This window comes from Sinohyriopsis cumingii, unplaced genomic scaffold (genome assembly GCF_028554795.1).
Source record: "Sinohyriopsis cumingii isolate HCF-2022 unplaced genomic scaffold, ASM2855479v2 utg000160l, whole genome shotgun sequence".
In the NCBI taxonomy this organism is placed as follows: Eukaryota; Metazoa; Mollusca; class Bivalvia; order Unionida; family Unionidae; genus Sinohyriopsis; species Sinohyriopsis cumingii.
Window position 1 is genome coordinate 5,393,613 of NW_028315873.1, and position 7,201 is coordinate 5,400,813.

Below are 7,201 nucleotides of genomic sequence, written 5' to 3' on the forward strand. Positions count from 1 at the left end.
AACTACAAGTTGTTCAATGGTACAAACTTCCAATATATATTTCACAGTTGTAAAATGCCCCACGGTAAAGGACGGTATTGGATAAAGGAAACATTAGTGTCTTCTCTAAACACAGTAGTCAGCATTAAACCTCCCATAGTGGTGAATCTGTTAAGTAACAATCTTTTGTATATTTAATACATATTTATGAGGGTTGATTGAAAAGTCCTAAAACAAATGCAATATCTTTTAAAGAAAGCATTTCAGCATCATACAAATGTGCTCTATGTAACTAAAGACATCCCAGTCTACGACATGCTGTCATTTTTAAGCTGACTGCCACATATATTTCTGCACAATTGTTAAAATCATTTGCATAAACAAAGCTGACTTGGCTTAGTGGCATGACAGAGACATTTTCAGACCAAATACTGATTGTGCAAGTGTATGCACAATTAGAACAAACTTTTACACAGGCTGGAATGTTGCTTATGGACCTAAATCACATGCTAAATCTGGATCCAGTAAATAGAACATATTATTGTTAGTAGGGAGACTGTTGAAGAAAATATATTTAAAAGTAGGTTAGGGACAGTAGAGAGAATTGATAATGATATAAAAATGGAAAACCAAGGATATATCTGACCAAAGAATTCAGAATGTACACAGTGTGTTCCTGTTGGTTGCCAAGATTGATTGATAAAGAAGAAATGGTTTAAGTGCAGAGATCTGCATTAAATTGTTATACAGGTATGATGTGGAAGGGTCAATATCAGCAGGGAATTATTATACAGTTGCAAAAGTACAAGGATGCAGGGAATAATTATACAGATACAAAGAACAATGCTAAAAGGAATAATTATTCAGGTACAAAGTACAAGGCTGCTGGGAATAATTATAAAGGTACAAAGAACAATGCTAAAGGGAATTATTAGATGACTAAAAAGTACAAGGCTGCAGTGAATTATTAGAAAGGTACAAAGTTAAAGGCTGCAGGGAATTATTATATAGGTACAAAGTTCAAGGCTGTATGTAATTATTATACAGGTACAAAGTACAAGGCTGAAGGGAATTGTTATACAGGTACAAAGTACAAGGCTGCAAGGAATACTTATACAGGTACAAAGTACAAGGTGGCAGGGAATAATTATACAGGTACAAAGTACAAGGATGCTGGGAATTGTTATACAGGTAAGAAGTACAAGGCTACGGGGAATTATTATACAGGTAAGATGTATAATGCTGCAGGGAATAATTATACAGGTACAAAGTACAATGCTAAATGGAATTATTAGACAGGAACAAAGTAGAAGGCTGCAGGGAATTATTAGACATGTACAAAGTTGAAGGCTGCAGGGGATTATTAGACTGGTACATATTAGAAGGCTGCAGGGAATTATTAGACAAGTACAAAGTAAAAGGCTGCAGGGAAATATAATACAGGTACAAAGTAGAAGTCTGCAGGGAATTATTATACAGGTACAGATTACAATGCTGCAGGGAATTATTATACAGGTACAAAGTAAAAGGCAGCAGAGAATTATTATACAGGTAAGAAGAACAAGGTTGCAGGGAATTATTATACAGGTAAACAGTACAAGGCTCCAGGGAATTATTATACAGGTACAGAGTACAAGGCATTAGGGAATTATTATGCAATTAAGAATACAAGGCTACAGGGAATTATCAGACAAGTACAAAGTACAAAGCTGCAGGGAATTAGTATACAGGTACAAAGTACAAGGCTGCAGGGAATTATTATACAGGTAAGAAGTACAAGGTTACAGGGAATCATTATACTGGTACAAAGTACAACGCTGCAGGGAATTATTATACAAGTAAAAAGTATAAGGCTACAGAGATCTATTAGACAGGTAAGAGGTACAAAGCTGCAGGAAATAATTATACAGATACAAGGTACAATGCTGAATGGAATTATTATACATGTACAAAGTACAATGCTAAAGGTAATTTTCAGACATATACAAAGTACAAGGCTGCAGGGAATTATTATACAGGTACAAAGTGCAAGGTGCAGGAAATTATTATACAGGTACAAAGTACAAGGCTGCAGGGAATTATTATACAGGTACAAAGCACACAGCTGCTGTGATTTATTCTACAGGTACAAAAGTACAAGTCTGCAGGAAATTTTTTGCACTTAAGAAGTAACAAGGCTACAGGGAATTATTATACAGGTAAGAAGCACAAGGCTGCAGGGAATAATTATATAGGTACAAATAACAAGGCTGCAGGAATTAATTATACAGATGCAAAGTACAATTCTAAATGAAATAATTATTATTCAGGTTCAAAATACAAGTCTGCAGGTAATTATTATACAGGTACAAAGTACAATGCTAAAGGGAATTATTAGACACGTACAGTGTACAATGCTGCAGTGAATTATCATACAGGTACAAAGTACAATGCTAAAAGGAATTGTTAGACAGGTAAAATGTTCAAGGCTGCAGTGAATTATTATACAGGTACAAATTACAATGCTGCAGGGAATTATACAGGTACAAAATATACGGCAGCATGGAGTTTTTAAATGGGTAAGAAGTACGTTGATGCAGGGAATAATTATACAAGTACGAAGTGCAATTCTAAAGGGAAAAATTATTCAGGTACAAAGTACAAGTCTGCAGGGAATTATTATACAGGTACAAAGTACAAGGCTGCAGGGACTTATAGTGGATTCCTGTTAATTGGCACACATAGGAAAAAGAACAATTTGGCCCAATTAAGCGGCTGCGCTAATTATGCGAAGTAAGTACACAATGGTAAGCATATACTATACATGTACAGCATACAAATGAATAAAACAAAACAGAAACTATCATTTACTGAGTAACAAAAATACTGTAATACATGTAATGTAAATAAATTCTGGAAACGAAACAAATGGTATGGGTCACTGAAAAATATTTAAGCTAAAACAATGTCAATTTAATGTTCTTAAGCATAAATAGTGTTTGACAAATTTATCGAGTGTCCCCAGCCTTATTCCCTTAATTGACTGTAGCTGAACAAAATCAGCGCATGCATCTAGTGCAGATATTGAACTGCCTTCATTGCCTTCCTGCATGAAATAGTGTCTTAATTCAGCAATCATTTTACAGGCATCCTGGTTAGTCACACATCGATGCTCTGGTGTGTTATCATTATCATCCTCATTTTCCTGGTTTTCTTTTGCTGCAATTCGTTCAACAATTTTGTCCTCACAATCTTCGTATTTCATTGCAGCATTGAAGATTGTTATTGATGCATGCAAATTCTTCATAGTTTGTGACGTGTTGCACTTCCAAAATGATGTCATTTTCAGTATCTATCATATTAAAGCCTGAATGCTTAAAACCTTAGTGAGAAAAGCAGTTCTGAATGGTCTTGATGCATATTTCTTACCAACTGTCAGCGACAAACTGTATTACTTGTAGAATGTTATTCCTTGCATGATTTCCTTTGCTGTTGAAGATGATGTTAATAGGTTCTCATCAATTGATTCAAGAATGTAGTTTTTATCAATTTTGCACAATACGAAGTCTTCAAATTGTTTATGATTCCCATGTCCGTTGGTTGCACCAATGATGTAGTGGTGGGAGGCAAACTTTCCAGATGGATGTTTCTCAAACAATCTAAATGAGGGTGTGCTGCACAGTTGTCAAGTAATATCAAAATATTTCTTGAATTCCATTGTAGTTCCACATCCCAACTCATTAGCCAGTTCTTAAAAATTTCAGGAGTCATGCATGTATTTTTGTTACCAAGGTACACTACTGATAAACTGTCTATTCTAAGCCCCTTAAATCATCGAGGCTAAGCTCTTTTCCCAATAACCAACAGCTTTTGTTTATCAGTTAATGACATGTTTGAACAGCATCACACAGTTATGTGATCCATTGCTTTCTTTGATCCCGATAGTGCTATATGTTTGTAGGTCAGGGAACCGTCTGGTGTGGCACAATAAAACAGGCCTGTTTCATCAGCTTTGTAGTTGTCATCTGCATAATATTTCTGAAGCAAGTTATGCAGTTTTGTTAATTTCCATTGTTCAGTCATCAGCACTATCCACATCATTTGTTTAATTTAATGTCATGCCTAGATTTCCATCGAGACAACCAACCATCTGTTGCTTTGAATTCATTTTGACCCAGCTTTTTATTTAACTCCTCTGCCTTACGTTTCATCATTGGACCACTGACACGTACACCTCATCCATTTACAATAGAGAACCACTGATTGAGGGCCTCTTTATCTGGATCCTTGCCTTCACAGTTCGTGTTTAAGTTGTTCCATGATGTCCTGCGTGTAAAGCCCATTCCTCCATTTATCTTCCTGCTATATCATGCATGCAATTGTAGGTTTTGGCACTCAAGTTATCTCTTTCATTCGGCGATGACTGGTATTAGGTGGCTGGCTTTTAATTTGGTTGAGTAAGGCAGTTTTGTTTGCTAATGTCAAATCTTTCTGTGGCATCTTGGAAAGGGTCTGATATTTTCCAGGTAAAAGTGCTTTACTGATTGAAAAAGCAATGAATACAGCAATGGCTACCACGCAACTGCAGTAATGACTGTCATGCAACACAACAGAAGCACGCCATCTTACAGTTCCCGTCCCAAATAAGTGAAACAAATTATGCTTATTTTTTCGATCTGTATTTATTCTTTAAGATTTGTCCCAAATAAGCAGCTGCCCCAATTAACCAGTGGTCCAATTAACCGGATTGACTGTATTTTACAGGTAAGAAGTACAATGCTGAAGGGAATTATTATACATGTGCAAAGTAGAAGAGTGCAAGGAATTAGTATACAGGTACAAAGTACAAGGCTGCAGGCAATAATTATACAGGTACAAAGTAAGTACTCAAGCGAATAATTATTCAGGTACAAAGTACAATGCTGCAGTGAATTATTATACAGATACAATGTACACTGATAAAGGAAATTATTAGACAGGTATCATTTGTAAGGCTGCAGGGAATGGTTAGGTACAAAGTACAAGGCTTCAGGGAATTATTAGGTAGGTAAGAAGTACAAGGCTGCAGGGAATAATTATACACGTAAAATTTACAATGATTCAGGGAATTATGATACAGGTACAAGTAGAAGGCTGTAGGGAATTATTATACAGGTATGAAGTACAAGGCTGCAGGGAATCATTAGACAAGTACAAAGTACAAGGCTGCAGGAAATAATTATACAGGTACAAATTACAAGGCTGCAGGGAATTATTGTACGGGTACAAAGTACAAGACTGCACGGAATAATTATATAAAAAGTGCAAAACTGCAGGGAATTGTTATTATTCAGGTACATAGTAGAAGGGTAAAGGTCAGCCAGGAATTAATATACAGGTATAAAGTACAATGCTGCAGGGAATTATAATTATTCAGGTACATAATAGAAGGTTAAACGTCAGCCAGGATTTATTGTACATGTACAAAGTACAATGCTGCATGGAATTATTATACAGGTACAAAGTAGAATGGTACAAGTCTGCAGGATACTATTCTACAGGTACAAAGTAGAAGGCTACAATTTGTTAAATACAACCATTACATCCGATAACACTTGGATTCATTATTTTCAATAGTAGAGAAAAAGGCATTTCAGTGTATGGAACCACACAAGTTCCCCATAGCCAATAAAAGCATTTATTTCCAAATCTGTTGGAAATGTGTGCATTATATTCTATAATAAACAATGAAACATTTGAATTGCATCTTATTATTAGACCACAGAGAATAGATAATACTGTACAACAGTTATCTGATATAATTTATCTGAGGCTTTTTGTAAACTGTCTTGATCTACAGAGACGTGGATTTATTTTTCGTAAATTTAATGCCTCCATATACATGATAGTTCGTAATGAAGACCTTGCAAAAACTTGGCATTGAAAGCTAAATTACCCACCATTCTACTCAGCCTTAGCTCCCTGCAACTTATGTTTTGTGTTGTTGTTTTTCTTCAAAGTGGAATGAGTCGTTACATAAGAATCCTTATGAAAGGAGACAAGAAATATGGATGCAATCATCAGAGTACTTTGAATGCTGTCACATCATGGGACGCTGCACATGTTAAGGAAATGGTTCGTAATATTTTAGAAGAGCATTGAATCCAAAGGGATTTGTTTTGAGAACTAAATTAATTGTAAATGGTTAAGTAATAATTTTTGCAGAGATTGTTATAGAACATTTTGATAACCATCATACATATGTAAGCCAAAATAGACGTATTTCTTGCTTTGTGAAAATTAAGGCTTCAGATTAGGACTTGAGCTCTACAGCAAGTTTTGGTATACTTTGGTAATAGCTTCATTTGGAATAAGGAAAAAGAAGAATGGTGGTTTCCGAACAATAACATTAGTTTTACATCATATACATGGACCTAACTTTATCAATAGCTTTCACTTGGAGTGAGGAAGAAGCCTATTGGAATGAATTGCCCACTGAACTTTAGACAGAGACACAGATCTCATTCAAGAGTACTCTTAAAGCTCACGTATTTCAACTGCAAGAACAAACTTAAAGACCTAATAATGTTTCCTACCTTAAATATTTTCAGCATGTTTTATGTTTGTTTGGTTTTTATAATCACATAATTATGTTTTTTATGTTTTTTGTAAAGTGCTTAGAGCTTCTAAAGATTAGGCGCTATATAAAATCATTATTATTATTATTATTATTATTATTATCAATTTTAGGACAAAAGCGAATTGGTCAAGGTCACTGACTAAAATAAGAAAACATGTTTCTACACAATGACATTAATTCAGTACTACAGACCTTGACCACACATTGTAGTTTGCACTTGTGGTAAGGAACAAACCTTTCGATCTTGAGGTCAAAAGTTCAAAAGTTATCATCACTGACTGCATGATGTGGATGTCATACATAAAGAACATAAAGAACAAATATTTCTGCACAATAGCATAGCTCTACATTACAGTCTTGGATAAAATGTTGTCAATAGCTTGCACGTGGTAAGAAATAAGCCAATTGTCATTTGGGTTGAAAGGTCAAAAATCAAGGTCACTGATGAAAAAATAAATAGTTTTTGCAAAAGAACAGTAGTTTTGCATTACAGACATGGACCAAACTGTGGGAAGCTTCTAATTTGGGTCAAGAGAAAAGATTAACTTTTTGGGGCAATAAGTCAAAGGCTAAGGTTGCTGACTGCAAATGAAAAATGTGTATGTACCAATGTTTGTGAACAAT

At 35.1% G+C, this 7,201-nt stretch overlaps 1 long non-coding RNA gene across 1 annotated transcript; it reads left to right on the forward strand.

Moving 5' to 3' along the window:
- The first annotated feature begins 575 nt into the window (after positions 1-575).
- On the forward strand, positions 576-6,662 carry LOC149774673 (uncharacterized). Its single transcript, XR_016416770.1, has 2 exons — positions 576-1,566; positions 1,603-6,662. It is a non-coding gene; the product is annotated as an uncharacterized LOC149774673 (long non-coding RNA).
- Positions 6,663-7,201: the final 539 nt, after the last annotated feature.